We start from the raw sequence: 16840 nt of genomic DNA, 5'->3' as shown, positions 1-16840 counted from the left end.
TTTCAATTTATTCTAACCTTCAAAGCTCACATGCCTTCAAAGAGAATTTCCACTTCTTCTGAGGATTGTTATTTAAACCTATTATTATTAAATAACACTAAATCAGCTTATTTGCAGAGAAAATAATTAAAGTGACACTAGGTTTAAGAAGAAGAGGAGGAGTGATCTGATCTTTTAATTAAAAGATTAACACAAGTCAGCAACAACAGAGGGAAATGACAAAGAAAAAGTGACCTTTCTATGTCTTCACTAAGGATGGAACCAGGGCATCGTCGGTCTTATCAAATGGTAAGTTATAGAATCACTCACCTCAAAGATCATTCATAACAAAAAGCTTCCAAATTCTGCAATACTAAGACACATAGAGCATATATATATGGAATACATACTCTGCACAGTGCATGGAAAACGAACAGTTCTTAAAAGTGACCAAGAAGAAAAAGGTCAGTCTGTCATATTTTGCTGGTATTTGTCATAAAATCTATTAAATTTATTCCTCTGAAACAGATGGACTCTGCACCAGTGACTCTCTGTCAAAGCCATTATGGAAGTAAGTGACCAAAGTGTTTAGTTATATATTGGATTACTCAGTGAAGAAACGAATACTTAACTCTGGAAGCAGAAGACAGATTATAGGGCTTTCTTGCCTTGTTGTAGCGCCACAGTTATAAAGACAGAAATAAATTTAAAATGGGCATGGAGAGTCAGCACATGAAAGCTAGCTTAGACAAAGGAAGTAAAATGTCTTTTTTTAAGGAAAAAAAAAAAAAAAAAAAAGGAAAAAAATTAACTTCCTTTATTTAGAAATAGATCTCTTCCAAATTGAATCAATTGCACCTAGAGCAATGGGTTAAGGTCTTCACATCAGCTTAACCCAAGGAATTTACAGGTTCTGCGTGTTCACACCCTGAATGAAGCAGAGATCAAAGAAAATTGAAACCTACAGATTTTTCCTGGCTTTGGGGGTAATTCCTTAAATAAACAATGTAAGTGTCAAGCACACAATGACACTCAAGTATCTGCACTAGCTATATAGTAAATAGTTTGAAATGTATACTACCAAATATATAGGCTTATACGATTTGCTTGTAAACCAAGTAGGTGGTGAAAGTATAGCACATGGTGAGCTGCCTTTTTGTACAGATCTCTGATCTAGTTGTACTTTAGCTAGCACATCTGATCTAATATCTGGAATTTTGTTTTACACATTTTTCTATGACTGAAAAAGTCTAAGGCTGTAACTTCTGGCAGTATTTTTTTGGACATGCACACAGTACTAAAAGAAGTCTAAAATGTACTCCTATTTTCTTTGATCATCCCCAACCCTGTTGCTAAGATCAAGGTCAATATCAGTTCAATACTTGAGATACCTTCTCCCAAGAGTCTCTGCCTAGCACTGAAAGAGAGTAGAACTGAATGATATTGAAACTTTCTCATTGCTTTTTATTAATATGCAAATCATTAAAATCCATGACCTTGTTATGGATCCAATGAAACTTGTTTACATCCATTTTAGTGTGTCAGCTTGTAGCAGTATACAGTTGGTACTCATATGCTTATTTTGATAACCTGTTTTTACATCCTTTATCACATAAGTGGTATATACTTTCCTGAGGATGATCACCAGTAATTCAGCTACAGTAAGCAATATGCACATCTGTATTTTCATAGTAGCTCATAGACCGTATTTCACATTTTGTTTGCATTTCTTTTTCCTCCCAACACAGAAATAACTTCTCCTTCATTAGAATAATTTCAAATGTAGGAAAACATATACAGGACAAAAATCATTTTTACATTTAAACCAGTCTTAGAAATCTGCAGAATATGTTGTATGTCTTCACAATAAAATCCATCCGAACACAGAAGTGAGATGAGCTGTACAGCACTTTCATATCAAAAGAAATTAGAGAAAACTCTTAGCCAGTTTTGCTGCATCTGACTTCCATTCTGATTTTACTGCACAAACATACTACAACCCTATGTTATTACAACATTTTCAACTAGCATAATGTCCAGTTCATTTACTTTTTTTTTTTTTTTTTTTTTTTTTTTAACTTTTGTAGTTATTCCCATCTAGAGACAAAAGGGGCTCAAAAATATAAAACATGCCTAACAACACCAAAAGCCTGGGGGGGTTCTCTTAAGAGTCAGGCATTGCAGCACAAGACACATGATACACGCCTGTGTAAGTGAGCTCACATTCAGACATTTTCTTCCTCAACTGTTTAACTGTTAAAACAGTTTTAAAAAAAAATCTATAGCTCTTTGCCGTCTTAAGTCTAATTTCCAGTACGTTGCTTTGAGAGCTTGACCAAGATGACAGCTGCTTGCCAGTGCCAACAAGTTATTGCCTTTTCTGGGGATTTTTTTTTTTTTTGACCTCTGCAATGATAGTGCATGAAAAAGAAAGAAAATAAACTTACCTCTCCATTTCTAACTTAACAGGTTTTTGTTATCTAACCCTGAAGAGTAGGAAATTATATGCACTTTCCCACATTTCTTTCTCATCTTTGCAAATCCCTATGGCTCCACAGTCTCAAATGTGAGATAATCTGTAGATCAATGAGGGCGGATGTAAAACTCTTGCTAAGCCATGTTTTCCCAGCTGGGGGTAAATTCACTTGCCTGTATGTAAAATTTCCTAATTAGAAATGTCAAGTCTCTGTTAAAAGCTTCCAGAAATTGATGCTGAGCTCAACAAAAATTTAACTCTTCCATAGCTGGGTCATATCTGACTAGACAGGAGAAACTTTCCCATATTGGTTATAATCAGGGTTATATAAATTGAAGAATCAATATGACAAACCTATAACATAAAATGCACCCTCTTTGCCTTGCAGGGTTAGATCTTGAACAGCTGCTGGGCCTCTTGCTTATGGTAAACCTTGACAGAGCCTAAGACAATATCAATACCTAAACTGCCTGCCCTTCAAATTTGACTAGATCTGAGTTTCTGCAGACCTGCCATAAAAGCACCCCCTTTACAACCCTTTTGGGATGTGTCCTGTGAGGATCCAAGCTCTTGTACTCACTCAGGCTGTGGATTTCTATAGAGGACAGTTGCTTAAGTACCAGAGATTCACCAGAGCCTGTATCCGGTTTGAACAGAGCAATTATGGAAAACCTGGAGAGATTAACAGGCGAGAGCCAGGTTTGGGGAAATCCTGCAGCAACCCATCATCCTTCACTGAACGCTTCATTCTTCCTGAGAAGGAGGCATCAAAGTCGGGAAATAAAGCAAGCTGTCAACTGGAAATAAGTCAAAAACACAAAGTCAAAAACACAAACTGGGAACATAGTAACTGCCAAACCCCATCATAGATCAGCTCCTAGTGCTCCTTTCAGAGAGTCACTAAGGCTCAAAACCCACTGAAGTATCCAAGAACTGAGAGGCTGAGTCCAGCGTGGATTCTCTCATCTAGGCTGAGACATGTTGTCAGGATGGCATTGTGCACTACAAGAACACATCAAGTTTAATTCCCCAGATTAACAACCTGAAGTATTGAAGCAAGATATTCAGCTCTTCTCCTGGGCAGCCCACCACAACCTACCCCCACCCTTCACCATCTCCCTTTCCTCCAGCAGCCAACAGGGACTGTCAGGCTCCATGGTTCCACAAAAAGCAAACCAGAGAGGGTAGAGAGACCAGGTCTTGGACCTGCAAGATTAGTAGTAGTTTCAAAAAGCACTGTGTTTGCACATATGCAAACCATGTTATTTATTTATTAAGTGCTGTTTTCCACGAGTATGTTCTTGCAGAGATTACATGCACAAAAACTCAACTTCAGGCAGCCAGTGACCTTACCATCTGGGAACAGATCTGGGAAAGGGAATATAGGAATAAAAATTCCCTTTTGAATATCAGTCCACAGCTGAGCCACTGAGCTCAATTTATGAGAGGGTAGGGGGAATCCAAACTATATAATCCACAGGCTATACATGTGACAATAAAAGTATATTTATTTTTTCAGTGCTTCTTTTAATGTCCTCACTATTGGAGATGTACCTATTGTAATTCTGATTTAAATGGGAAGCTGGAAGAAGGTAACATAATCAGAGAACAGGTTATTATGGACTTTTCATTACTATAAGACAGACCCTGGATGGCTCCTTCTGATGTTACAGTACTTCCTAGCTCTCATTATAATTTGAAGGCATTTTAGTATAAGGGAGCAGTTCAATTAATAACAATTTCCACTCTTAAAACTATTTTGTTCAGAATGATTTGGTAAAATTGCAAAATGTCAGTATTGTTGGAGGGGGATGGATTTAAAGATTTGCACATGGAGTCCCGACACAGACCTCACATCAGGAGCAAAGTACAAATCAGGAACAAATTCATTAACATGAGTGTGATAACAAAGCCCTGAAAACACAAACATGGTGTAACACAGGATTCATGGCCCTGGCATTCATGTTACCCGCATCTTAATCATGTAGCTACAGCCATGTTAAAACCTGATGCTTGGAAATCTGAAGTTTAAAATGCCTCTGAATCTGCAGAGACAAATTCAGGACGAGACATTCATACTCGGGTCAGAACTCCTTCAAAGAAAAACAAATCTGGATTTGAGATCTCAGTTAAAGCTGGAAACTAAATAAAAAGAGATAAGGAAGAAAATGTTAACAAATGCCTATCAAAGTGTTCAGTCGGACATTTTCTGAACTGCACATTAGAAAATTGAACCTATTCTATTAGAAGTTATATTACGAATTGATCTTTGAATTGCCATCAACATTTGACCTAATTGTAGCAAAATACTCTGAAGCTTGAACAGCTTTAGCTCTCTCAGATAGACGTCCTGGGCAGGAGAAAGCAAGGAAACCACAGCCAGCCCCCAATACTGCTGCTAGCCTCAATTTTAACACGCAAGAAATACAGCAAAAAGCCTTATTCTGCCTGCTTATCTGAAGAGAAATACTGACATTTTCCCAAACAAAATAATGCCAGAAGTCACCTGCGCTTTTCCATGTATCCAAGCTTTCACACAGAGTATCAGTAATTGTCCTCCCTGCTTAGGCTGCTATCTCTGAAATAACCCGTGTTTCACTCCCACTCGCCGAGTTGCCTTTATTGCTATGATTAGGTGGTGAATAAGTATAGGGCTCCAGGCCTCGAGTGCTATTCTCTCCTTATGAACAATCAAACGACTGCACTGTGTTCTTCATACAATAGCTGGAAAGCTTAAACTTCTGCTCATTCTTTCTCTCCCTACAAGAAATAAAAATTATGGAGGGATGAAGAAAAAAAAAAAAAAAAGAAAAGAAACCACGTTAAAGCAGCGTCTTTTACACTTTAAGTGAAATAACAGGCTAAAACGTGATGTCGTTACCACAGTGTGAAATGGCTTTCAAATAATGGGAAGACATGAAAGTGGATGCCACAAATGATAAGTAAAATGTTTCCCAGAAAGACAGCGGTTTCATTACAGGAGGCAAAATATAAGCACATCTTCAAAAAGCAAATACATTTGGACTGTAAACAGGGGTCCAAAGGATTGTTCAAAGGCTCACCATTTGACTCCAGTGCTCATACATAACAAATATCCTTTTGTTCTGTGTCATTCTACCCACATATAACAGCCACTTAGTGGGGTTCAAAGACGAGTAACAGAATAATTGAGAAAAGGAAATCAAATGGTTTATGTCAGCAGTGAAATTTCCATTGAAGAAAAGGCTACTAAAACCTGGTTAACCTGACCTTAAAAGAATACAAGTTAGAAGAGCTCTAGTGAAGGTACCTAAGATTAAGGGAGACCCTTCCTTCTGCATCATTGTAAGAGCAGGCCGTATTTACAGCAGAAGAATAAGAGTGCAGGGTGGTATTTCTTCAGACAGAGCATAATCAGTGTGTGGCATTCTCAGAGCAGGGCACAGGCAGCTGTGGAAGCAGTGAGAGGCAGGAATTAACGTGCCCTCGGCAGCTCTCAGTTGGAGCAGGTGCTCACGTGGCAGCTCTGGGTGGCAGGTGATCACCACAGGGACTGGAAGAGAAAATCCCCTGAGAAGGCTGCATAATAAGCTCTGAAGCACCAGGATCTGACACCTGCCAGAGCTGGGTATTGACGGTGATATTGTTTGTGTCATTGCTTCTGATTAGGTTACTTCACGGCTGAGGTTTTTCCTTTAAACTGGCACTTCCCCTGACCCAAAGCCCAAATAACATGAGCAGAAGAGGCTTTGTGCCAAGAACTAAAAAGCACACAAGTTCAGAAAATGATACAAGTGCCTGCTGGGAATAAAATATTCCAGAGCAGGATATGACCGTGATTTCACCCTTTTCTTTGCCGGAGGGGCAGAGTACCTGCAAGTGCTTCACCCCAGCCTACTGCATGCCCAAAGCTCTCCACACCTCAGCCACACTGCCCGACACAGCCCCAATCCCAGGAGGGAAGCCCCCCAGACGTCCAGTCTTTCTGGGCACATGGAGTTTAAAACACTTGTTGTCTCTGGCAGAAGGAAATCAGCCCATCGTAGGTAGTTGTTCAGTGCTGGAAGCAGTATGTTCCTCCGATCAGTGGCTGGAAGAGCTACCGGAGCCATCCTGCTGCAGAAGAGCTAACAGATTTGTGTATTAGGCTCCTGGGCACCTCTGCTGGCACAAAGCTGTCTGTAGTAGGCATCAAAACTGTTAGTCACTGTCATGGGGAACCTGATGTAATTAGCTACTGAGGGAACACATGTACAGCACTGGCACAGGGTAGGTAAAAGGGGAGAGGAAGCAAACAAGGACATGAAAACCCAAGCACAAACCAGCACTGCTTAGGGACGCATCAATTTCATTCTCCACATCTTTCCTGACTCTCTTTGACAAGAAATCTGAGGTTAGCCCAAAATTTAGTAACAGTTTGTTTGTTGTTTCACTGCTTGAGATCAGTTGAAACCAGTGACAGTCTCTTAATGCCAGTATTGTTAAGGTAAAAATGACTAACAGAAAGCCTTCCTTCATCTCCAACCAAGATCCTCCTGTGTTCTTTCGGTATCTGTTAAAATTAGCCTTGACCTATTGAGGTGACTCATTGTGACAGACAAGAGAAAAATTCCACATTGTCAAAAAGCAGCTTTGAAATGTGCTTAAACTCAGGAGAAAATTGCAATTTGGGGAGCTAATTCTCATTTCTCGCTGACTGCAGTTTTCACAGATTTTAATTAGATATCTATCATTCTCATAATCGCTACTGTAATTACAGAGACTTATGAAATTCTGGAAGTGGCTCTTTGTTATTCAAGGTTCACATGGAAAAAAAAAAAAAAAAAAGAGACAGATTTTAAAAACCCCAAGTTTCTGTCCTGACACAAACTGTTTGCTATTTTAGATCACGTGAACTCACCGCAGTGACACAAGCTGGGCTGTGATGGAGTTGCATCCGTACAAATCACAATTTGGTTTTGCGTTTTGCTACTGCAAAAATTAATCTTACCCAATGAGTTCTTCCCCTGGGACACACAGCCTGTGTGTCCCTGCAGGTACACACTGCAGTTACTTTCCATCACGCAAATACTGATAGGTATGTGAACCGCATTCCCCAGAGCACGTAGGAGAGCACAGAAGGTAACATTGACCTCAGCTGTATTTGCTAAACACCATTACGTTCAGAAGAGGATAAAAGGTGTATGAGAAGGATTTTATCCTCTCTGATAAAATAATTGGTTTACATTGGTTTTAATAACTTACAAAAAACAAACTCATTAATAGAGGGATACTTACTGTCTCACTGATAGATCAGATAAAAACCAAGCCTCACTTAGCAGCATAACGCAACATATACTGAACATTTCCAGCAAGATGGACATGTGCTTATTTGACCTAAATCTACGTGCAGGAAGCAGACCTTACCAGCAGCTTCAAGTACAAGCACACAACAAGCATTCCTGTGAAATGTTTTAAATAATGTGCGTTAATGAGCATATGCCTTCCCCACTAATACCACACAGACATGGAGAACACTTTAGAAGAGAGTACAACAGGCCCTATAAGCTGCAAAGAGACTCTTACATTATGAAGCAAAAAATATACACAACTAATCAATCTGGGACTATGAAAGCCATGCAACTCCTGATTTTGATACAAATGTTGTGCTATTAAATAGAACAACAATTCTATTAAATCAAGAAGATCCTTCAGGGGATCCATGTATTTTGCTTTTCTTCTGAAAAAAAAAGCAATGCTCAAGACCACATGGCTAAAAGAATTCATTAGAAATGAAAAGTCAGCCGCATATCCACAAGGGATTCAAAATTTTCAGGATCACTATTCCATTAATTCTGTCTTTTGTCTAGCAAATGGATCACTAGGAAAAGTTTTGACTTGTTACCATGATACTCCATGCCAGTCGTTTGCTCCCATAATCAGTATATCATCGGCAGAGCACTGCTCTACTTTGCCCATACAGCTCAGGAGTCACCAGAGGCTGTTCTTGCCCTTTCATCAACACTCAAACCTAAGTAAGTCCAATAAGAAAAGAGAAAGTCCTCCAAAACAAGGACTAAGTCACTCTGAAATATAATTTCTTCCACCAGGAAACTTATTCCAACAACAAATACAAAACTGTGAGTTTGATTCAGTGCCATAGAAACCCAGTGCAATGTTACTCTCTAGCCTAAAATCCATCCTGCTTTGGTAAATTATCATCACTGTGTATTATTTGTTTCATTGAGAAGCCTTAGTTATTAAATGGCTCATGACTGTCTCAGTTGGATCACACACAGACCTTACTGTCTCAGAGGTAAGATTATCTTCCTATTAATGAAAATATAAATAATTCTGTATATAGTTATCCTGATTAAAACAAACAAAAAACTATAAATATGAAAATACCACAGATTATCAGGTATGAGGCACGGTTATAAAAGCTGTGATAGATCCAACTCGGTATGAGGATTGCTCTTGGAAATAGCCAAAAACCAACCAGACAATATGTCACACATCTGCTTCATTCAACTCTGCGCTGGGAAAAATAAGAAGCTCCCACAGCTCAAAGACTTTTATTTGTTTGCGTCCTTCAAGCCATCTGAGCTTTGGGGACACATGCTGAAGACTTGAGGTCAATACTAAATATTGTCTAGGTCAACTGTGCAAGTCCAACATTGTTCCTGAAAAGGAAAAAAAAAATAAAAATAAATGTTTTCCTTAAAACAGCCTCTAGGCTTTTATTTTCCCCTTTCCTAAGGGAAGATGGTTAAGCAGATATTATTTAAACAGTTTTCAAATTAACTTTTTGGGCAGTAAAATATTATTTAACATAGATTTCATATTTCTTTTTAAAAAGAAGGCTTCAGAATAGAAATGTTATTCTTTAACCCATGCTCTGTAGCTCATGCCTCATTTCGACAACTGCATATTTTGGTTATAGCTTTCTATATTCTTACTTTTGTCTGGCACTGTGCCGTGGAGCAGATAGATTGAGAGATGCAGCAATACGCATAACCTTTAGCTTAGCTGTTATCACAAGGAAAACAGTTACTGTTGCTATGGTTGTTTGGTCAAACTGTCACCCCATATCAGCATTGTTAGCATTCACACTTGATAAAAAGATATCTTAAAAAAAATAAAATAAAATAAAATAAAATAAATAAAATAAAATAAAATAAAATAAAATAAAATAAAATAAAATAAAATAAAATAAAAAGAAGGAGAAGAGCCAGAAACATAAAGCAAAATGCTCTCTAAAAGGTAGCCCAAATCTCATCTAATCTCTTTGAAAAATCTGCTGTGCTGATGCTAGCCTATATGCCTATCACTGAAATCATATAAGACTTCAAATAATGGAAAAGATTGGTAGAATATAATGACAAATAGAACATCAATGTGTATTTCTTCTGGTTACAGTGATGTTAGATATTTATTTGCAAACCACCCATAAGGTATTTTCAAGGTCAGGAAGAACACTGGCTGAAAAAAAAAAAAAAAAAAAAAAAAAGAAAAAAAAACAGGGATGATCTTCAAGCACATCTAAACTGTGTTAAATCTCTGTGCTATACACTCTGCAAACTGAAGCCAGCCCCGTATGAGCCTATTATTTCTCAGCATCGTGTTAGTCCTGTGGCACATAACCTTGTGAACCACTCAGCTTTCTGAATAGCTACCCCTGGCCCTAAAGCCATACTGTCATCAACTTGTATGATTAGACTTGGAAATTCAAATTAAACTTTGTTTCAAACACAGCTGTACACAGCAAGTGTTTGAAAGTATTCCTGCAAGGTACATTGTTAGACGGTTCAACAGTCTAAACAGTGAAATGCATAAGCCAAAACAAAATTAAACAAATCCCACAATGAACCCATTCACTTGAGCTCAGATAAAAGCTCAGAGTGCTTTTTGTTCACAGACTTCATGGTGTTCCAGTTGCCACCTCCCAGTGAGGGCCAAAGAGGATTACATGAAGAGCAAGGCTTCCATTAGCATAAATCCACTGCACACCCCCAACACATATTGACAATGTGCTTTTTTCCTCATCTTTCCCATCCCCATCCATTTTCCATACAAATGCTCAAAGCCAGGCTCTGTGTTTCTGCTATGAGGGCAGTGAACACATGGCACTACCCCGGGGTCTGTCCTCCCCAGCCACCCCTCACCATGCTTCCATCACACGCTTCCTTTCCTTCCTGGTTCCAGGCACACAGAAAACATCAGCAGCACCAGTCCTGCATTTCCCCTATTCCCATTTTGCACTTGTAACCGAGGAGCTAAGTGCAGCGAATCACTGGGGCTGTTTCTCCTGCAGGTGATGCCCATCACCATCATCATGGAGGCTGCCTGCTAAAGGCAAACACGTGCTGTGTTGGTAAATAAGGCAGGAGAATTTTCTGCCTAGCACAACTCAGAGCCAAGATGCAAAACCGGTGAGCTGCTGTTCTCAGTCTCAGCCTTTTTAACACCCTGCAAAACGTTTCTCACCAGGGACCAAGAGCGCAATGACAGCACACCATCCTGAGACTTCTGTAATGAACATCATCTGCCTCTTGGTGTTCATCATGGTCCAAGTCCTCAGCGCACTTCTCTGTACCCTCAGCGTGCTGAGGCACTCTCTGCACATCCAGCTGCATCTGCAGCAAGAGACAGCAGGTTGCCAGAGGAGTCTATTTTCCTAAAATTCATTTGCTCTGCTGTCTTCAGGAAATAGGATGCCTGCTTCTGCCCTTCCAGGTATAATGGAACCGATATTTTATCTGTTGCCTTTGTGTGAAAGTGTGAGAAAGGTTGGTATATTCTGCTCTGTGGCTGAGGCAGAGCACCTGGGCATGCAGACAAACTATTGCTACATACAAACAAGAGCACGTGTAAATAAAAGTGGGCTTCATTAAAAATGGTGACACGTGATATTCTTTCAGATGTTTTCAGACAGATCCCTCTTGTTTCACCTAGCTAAAACCAGCAGCTTCTTTTAATGCTGTCCTAAAAATTCATCATAAAATGGTGGATTAGTCACAGTTGTCACCCAGTTGGAAGTGAGAGCTACGGCTTTGCCTTGACATATTGCTGCAATCCAGCTAGCCAGCTCATTTGTGAAGACTAATTAATACACACTCCAGCAGCACTAAAATATTAACAAACAAACAAACAAATAAAATGTTTTTATTAAAAAGCTGTAGTTTTAAAGCTACAGAGTAGCAACTTGCCCCAGTAACACACGCATGCTGGCCATGTACTCAGCATTTTGCTACCTGGTTTTGGCTCCATCCTAGGGCTTCAGGTCTCACAGAAGTCTCACTCTTGATGACTACAATACAGAAGTTACCACATGCATGTTTTGGAAGGCTAAGAGGAGCTGTATGCTGACAGGTAAAGATTTGTATAGTTTTTGGAGAAGTGAGGGGCAGGCCATAACAGGCTTTCTGGAAGCACTAACAGCACATTGTATTTGAGCATAAATAGAACAATCACTTCTATCAGCAGGGTAGGCAAGACTGCCACTTGCTCTGACATTAACGCATTTATTGAGTTAGTGTTCCTGAACTCGGTGCACTAATTTATTTTTTACAGTGATTAGACCCCACTGGGAGCACACAAGAGCGAAGGGGTGAGACTGACCACCTAGCTGATGAGCAGCCTTTCCCCTGGTTCATTAGAAGACAGTTGGCAAAAGCATTCTGCTCTCACACACAGTGCTAGCATTGCTTACCAACTCAGGAAAATCAAATGCAAAAGAAGAAATGCATCTGAGGCATGAAGGGAAGAAAGTCCAAGCAAATACCTATTTATAATGCTACTGCAGATCTAGCTCAGACATATCCGTTGGGCAAAAGGGTATGAACAAGCATTTTGTTCTCAATTCTCTTTTTCTTTCTCTCTGATATAAACTTGAGGCTCTACAGAAAAACAGAAAGCTACTTCAGCTCTCATCAAATCTCAAAACAATTTTCAGCTATAAGAGAACTGTGTGTTGTGGAATACAACATAATAAAACCAACGTATATGTTGCTCAGCTTAAACTATCCCTCTAAGTCTGAGCCTTCTGTTAGCCGTGCCAAGCAGAGCTCTGAGAGTCTCCCTCCCAGCTTCTGCAAACCTATAAGAAACTCCCTTGGAAGGTAAAGAGGTGAGTGTGGCAGGGGGTTAGGTTTGGGTTGTTGGGGTTGGGTTTTTTTTTTTGGTTGGTTGGTTGTTTTCTGAGTACACTGGTATCCTTTACGTGCTATAAAATCAAAGCAATTGAAGACCATTTTCTAAAACTAGGAGCCAGTTAGGAAAACCACTGCAGCAACAGGAGGAAATAAATTATGAAAAGACAAAAACATAAGGAATGGAAACCTAAGAAAAATTATCCTACTGGGGCATTACATATTTGATTGAAGATAAGAAATGGCAAAAGCTAAACCAGCCCTAATATGTCAAGCTGTTGAAGTTACTTAATGCATCATGGAAGGAAGACCAGAGGCAGGCACAAAGTGCAGGGAGAAACATGAGGATGTGATCATCCTAGGTTCAGGAAGAATGGAGATGAGCTCTGAGCTGTCTGAATAGTGCTGGACCATACACAGGTACAGCTACTGAAGAATGAGATGTTATTAAGGAAAAATAGTGGAATAGGGTGAATGGCCACCCAAACTTCCTTAGGCTCTTCTTCCAAATCTGTCTGAGCACATTGATCTTTATGATCTTTGCTTATTACAAATAAGCAGTAAGTTCTGTTTATTTTTTCAAGCCTTTTCACAATACAAAATCTAGCATAGCGCTCAGTCCTTTGCTGAGCTGGAAAATTAGCAGCATGGCTGTATGAGGACTTCTTACAAGTGCTTAGTAGATGGCTCTGCTCTCCCTGCTCCTGCTTCTAGCCTGCAGGATCAGACCTTTCCCTGACCCAGAGCTGTGGGACCACGTTACTGCAGTGGGTGCCCAGCTCTGCCATGACATGGAACATGGGTGGGCTTGGGGCTGGCATCACACAGCGCAGACCTGCTCCAGCTCCTCCTATGCATCCCTCACTTTGTTCTGGCTTTCACTGCTCACCCAAGAACAACCCCAGGAAAAGAGGCAGCAAGGCTGCTCATGGCACTGTGGCAAGCTGCAGGCAGTGGCTGCAACCAAGACTTTCAAGAGAATTTTGACAAGATCTTGTCCTCAAATGCAACCGTTCATACGCTTCAGCAGCAGATGCTTTTAAGGTTATCCCCTAAAGCAAAGAGCTTACTAAACAACCAGCCAGACCCTCCTTTCTGAGAACTGCTTCTCCATAATATTAGCCAGTGGTGTAGCATTGTGTTTTCCATTTCCCTCCCACACTGCTGTTATCATTACTATCCATGGTCTTCCCCATGCCATTTTTTACCAGGAAATATCAGGCCCAATCCACACAGCGTTAAAATGCAATCATTTTCCTAAAAGCAGAACAACTCAGCTACCCTAGACTGGAAGGGAAAATCTAGCTGCCTGCAGTAACACCCATGGCCATCACCCACCCACACCCATGGCCAACCCATACCAAGGCCCATGGTCAGCCAAGGGTGCAGAGCCAAGGGCTTAAGCAAAACACAAACATTAGGCAAATGTCAGCTTGTGAGGAAAGGTTCAGGCTGGAAAGGTTTATAGCTGCTCCTATACAATATTTAAAAGGAAAGCTGTACTTGACTTCACCTGGCAGAGGTTCGGCAGTGTCCAAGGCACAGTTGCAGAGCAAGCCACGTGTAGGACAGGCACTTATCTGTCATTACAACACTGCTAGGATTTATCTAACAGACTGTGAAAGGCATCACAGACACACACATTTCTAAATTTGGGAGGGCACACATCTTCCTCTGCATCTTGCTTGATTCATGATGCAGAAGACAGAAAAAAGGGAAAAAAAAAAAAAAGTAAATGGTAACCCTCCATGTAAACTAGGATTTTGCTCTTGTTCAAAAAAGATGACTTTTGCTGTATGCTTTTACAGACATGAGGACCAAGGGGTGAAAATTGAAAGTTTTTAATTACAAAGCAGAACTAAAGAACTGTTACCTAAGAGGGAATTAATCCACTAATTTATAGACAGTGATATTGCAAATTTTCCAAGATATGGAGTATTTAAATGAATGCCAATGTTTTTGTAAAGGATGTTCTCCACTGAGCCCCATTTATTTAGTTTGGTGTGGGCCCCAAACTCCCTATTTGCTATGAAATCCCAGATGACACTGTACCCCTTCCACTGCGCAACAGAATCAGACCAGATCATAAAGCATAAACATCACTTCGCCTTTTTTTTCTAAAGCACAAATCCCAAAATAGTAAAGTGAAGGAATTTTGGATGACACACAAACCTTTTTATCCAGAAAAAGTTTTCTGTCTAAACCTCTCATCTGATAGGACTAGTAAGAGCTCTTTGATGTGATTAAATCAGGCTAGTGAGGGCAGAGGGGGACTCTGAATGAATTCTTAACACTGTTTCTGGTCAACACGCAAAACGGATTTCAAGGAGACCTTCTGTTCAACCCTCCTCCATAGGAAGCTGCGATATGAGGTAGATACGTGCACAGACAGGAAAGAAGGTAGAAAGATTCCTATCACTCAGCCTTCCCCAGACTTTGACTTTCCTTCACACTTCAGAAAAAAAAAATCAAAAAAAGATAACCAACATGACTGGCCGCTAGACTTAAAGTTCCGTAAGGAAAGCCTGTGTGCAGGAGATATCAACCCTTCCCCAGACCTGGGCCTCTGTTCCCCCTCAGCTTCTCAGCCACGGTGATGTGCAGCTGCATCTGCCATGAGGCATTACGTTATGTCAGCGATGTAATGCAATAAGAGATACAACTGGTCCTGGCACGTAAGAAAATGACAAATCAGTCTGGAGAATTTGAAGAGACAGTTTTCTGGAGGAACGCAGGTGCAGAAGCTGGGCTTTAACAAAAGTTCTTTCAAATGCAGGAAGTAAACAATAAAAAAGGCCACTTTACCCTAAGTAGATTTTAGAAAATGGGTTTTCTATCCAAATGTTTTGCTACAGCTGCAAGCTGCAGATTCAAAACCTGACAAACAACATTTCTTTCAAACTGCAATATGAAGTGAAAGGCAGAATGAAAGAGACTAAGGGCTTCGTGTCCGTTAGGACCCCACCACTTCATTTTAATCAGGAATCAAGCAAAGACTGTAATAAATTGTCCAGAATATGGCTGTATCTCTGAGTTTTTGCTAGAGGTTCAGCCATTTCATGAGTCACATCCGCACATTGGAATGAGGAGTGAGCAAAGGTCTTAGTGAGACTGCAAACCTTTTAGCACAGACTATGCTACCTTTGAATGGTGCTGAGGTGGCACTCCCTTTGTTATCAGTCCACTCTGTTCTCACCTTGGTGGCCTCTCTTGCTGGCATGAAAGGTTCTGGGTTCGGCAGTGCGGGTGTCAAAGGATCCCATTTGATCAAGGTTAAGAGATGCTTTTGCAAGAACGGACACCTTTTTTACTTCACTTTTTCTCCACCGCCAATACAGTATATTGCGTCTTTCAATAAAATAACAATTAAAAGGGAGGTTCATGCACTTCTTCCATCATCCTGCACGACACAAAATGAAAGATCCTGCTAATTTTCCCCTCTGAAGCATCACACAGCCTCCTATGTAAAGCCAGGATATATGTTATATAGGATATATGCCCAATGGTCTGGTCAAAGCCTTCACAGCCTGAAACTCGGGCTATGAGATTCTTCAAATGTAAAAGTGACAGAAGAAGCCCTTGTGCTAGTGGAGGGGAGGAGACAGAGAAGAGGAAGGAGAAGACTGACCTCCATCCATGCGCTGGGCTGGCCCTGCTGGGTTGTTCCTCTCTCTGTACACCTTCTGCTGACACCACAGGAAGCTGAGTACCAGGAGCAGGAAAATACAGAACATCAATGCTACAATGAAAAATAAGAGCAATATAAAAATATAAAAATAATTTTTATATTAAAAAAAAAACACACACACACAAAAACAAACAAAAAAACACCAGCACCAGCAAAACCACCCCAGCAGCGAGAATTGACATGAGAAGATTTGTGCTGACTTGACCCAAACATCCCAGATACTTCAGACGTGATTTTCGTACTTCGGTACAGGCTGACTTGCTGATGTTTTGCCAGTACTAGAGATAATCTTTTCAAATCATATTATGTGTACAGCATTAATTATGCTTTTGGCTTACATTGCAGCAGAACTGCACAGTTTGCATTTTATTATTTTTTAAAGGAGGCAAAGGAAGAAAGGAAAAAAAAATGTAGGCAATAACATGTCAAAACTGATTTATCAGAGATGCAGATAACTCCTGATACAGGGGGCATCTTAACTCCCAGGGTGCATATGTATCATCAGTTAGACACATAACAGTTGTTACTCTTGAAAAGTTACTACTGGCAGGAACCATCATCAAAGGATGTGATGCTGCTTGAAGTGTC

General features: G+C 40.2%; 2 long non-coding RNA genes across 4 annotated transcripts in view; one reads left to right on the top strand and one right to left on the bottom strand.

Moving 5' to 3' along the window:
* Positions 1-16840, top strand: part of LOC137863752 (uncharacterized) — a 128187-nt gene that overhangs the window by 6943 nt on the left and 104404 nt on the right. The window lies entirely within an intron of this gene.
* LOC137863751 (uncharacterized) overlaps positions 1-16840 on the bottom strand; it is a 130628-nt gene that overhangs the window by 37215 nt on the left and 76573 nt on the right. For 2 of the 3 annotated variants that reach the window (XR_011101114.1, XR_011101113.1), the window contains exons 4-5: positions 16193-16303; positions 11563-15964 (exon numbers count right to left, since the gene is read on the bottom strand). This is a non-coding gene — a long non-coding RNA (uncharacterized lncRNA). Of the gene's footprint in view, positions 1-11562; positions 15965-16192; positions 16304-16840 lie in introns of those variants that run through there. The other variant, XR_011101115.1, reaches the window with a different exon arrangement.

The sequence above is a fragment of the Anas acuta genome, chromosome 13, assembly GCF_963932015.1.
Source record: "Anas acuta chromosome 13, bAnaAcu1.1, whole genome shotgun sequence".
NCBI classification, from domain to species: Eukaryota; Metazoa; Chordata; class Aves; order Anseriformes; family Anatidae; genus Anas; species Anas acuta.
Note: the sequence above shows the minus strand (reverse complement) of the source record. Positions and strands in the feature narration are given on the sequence as shown.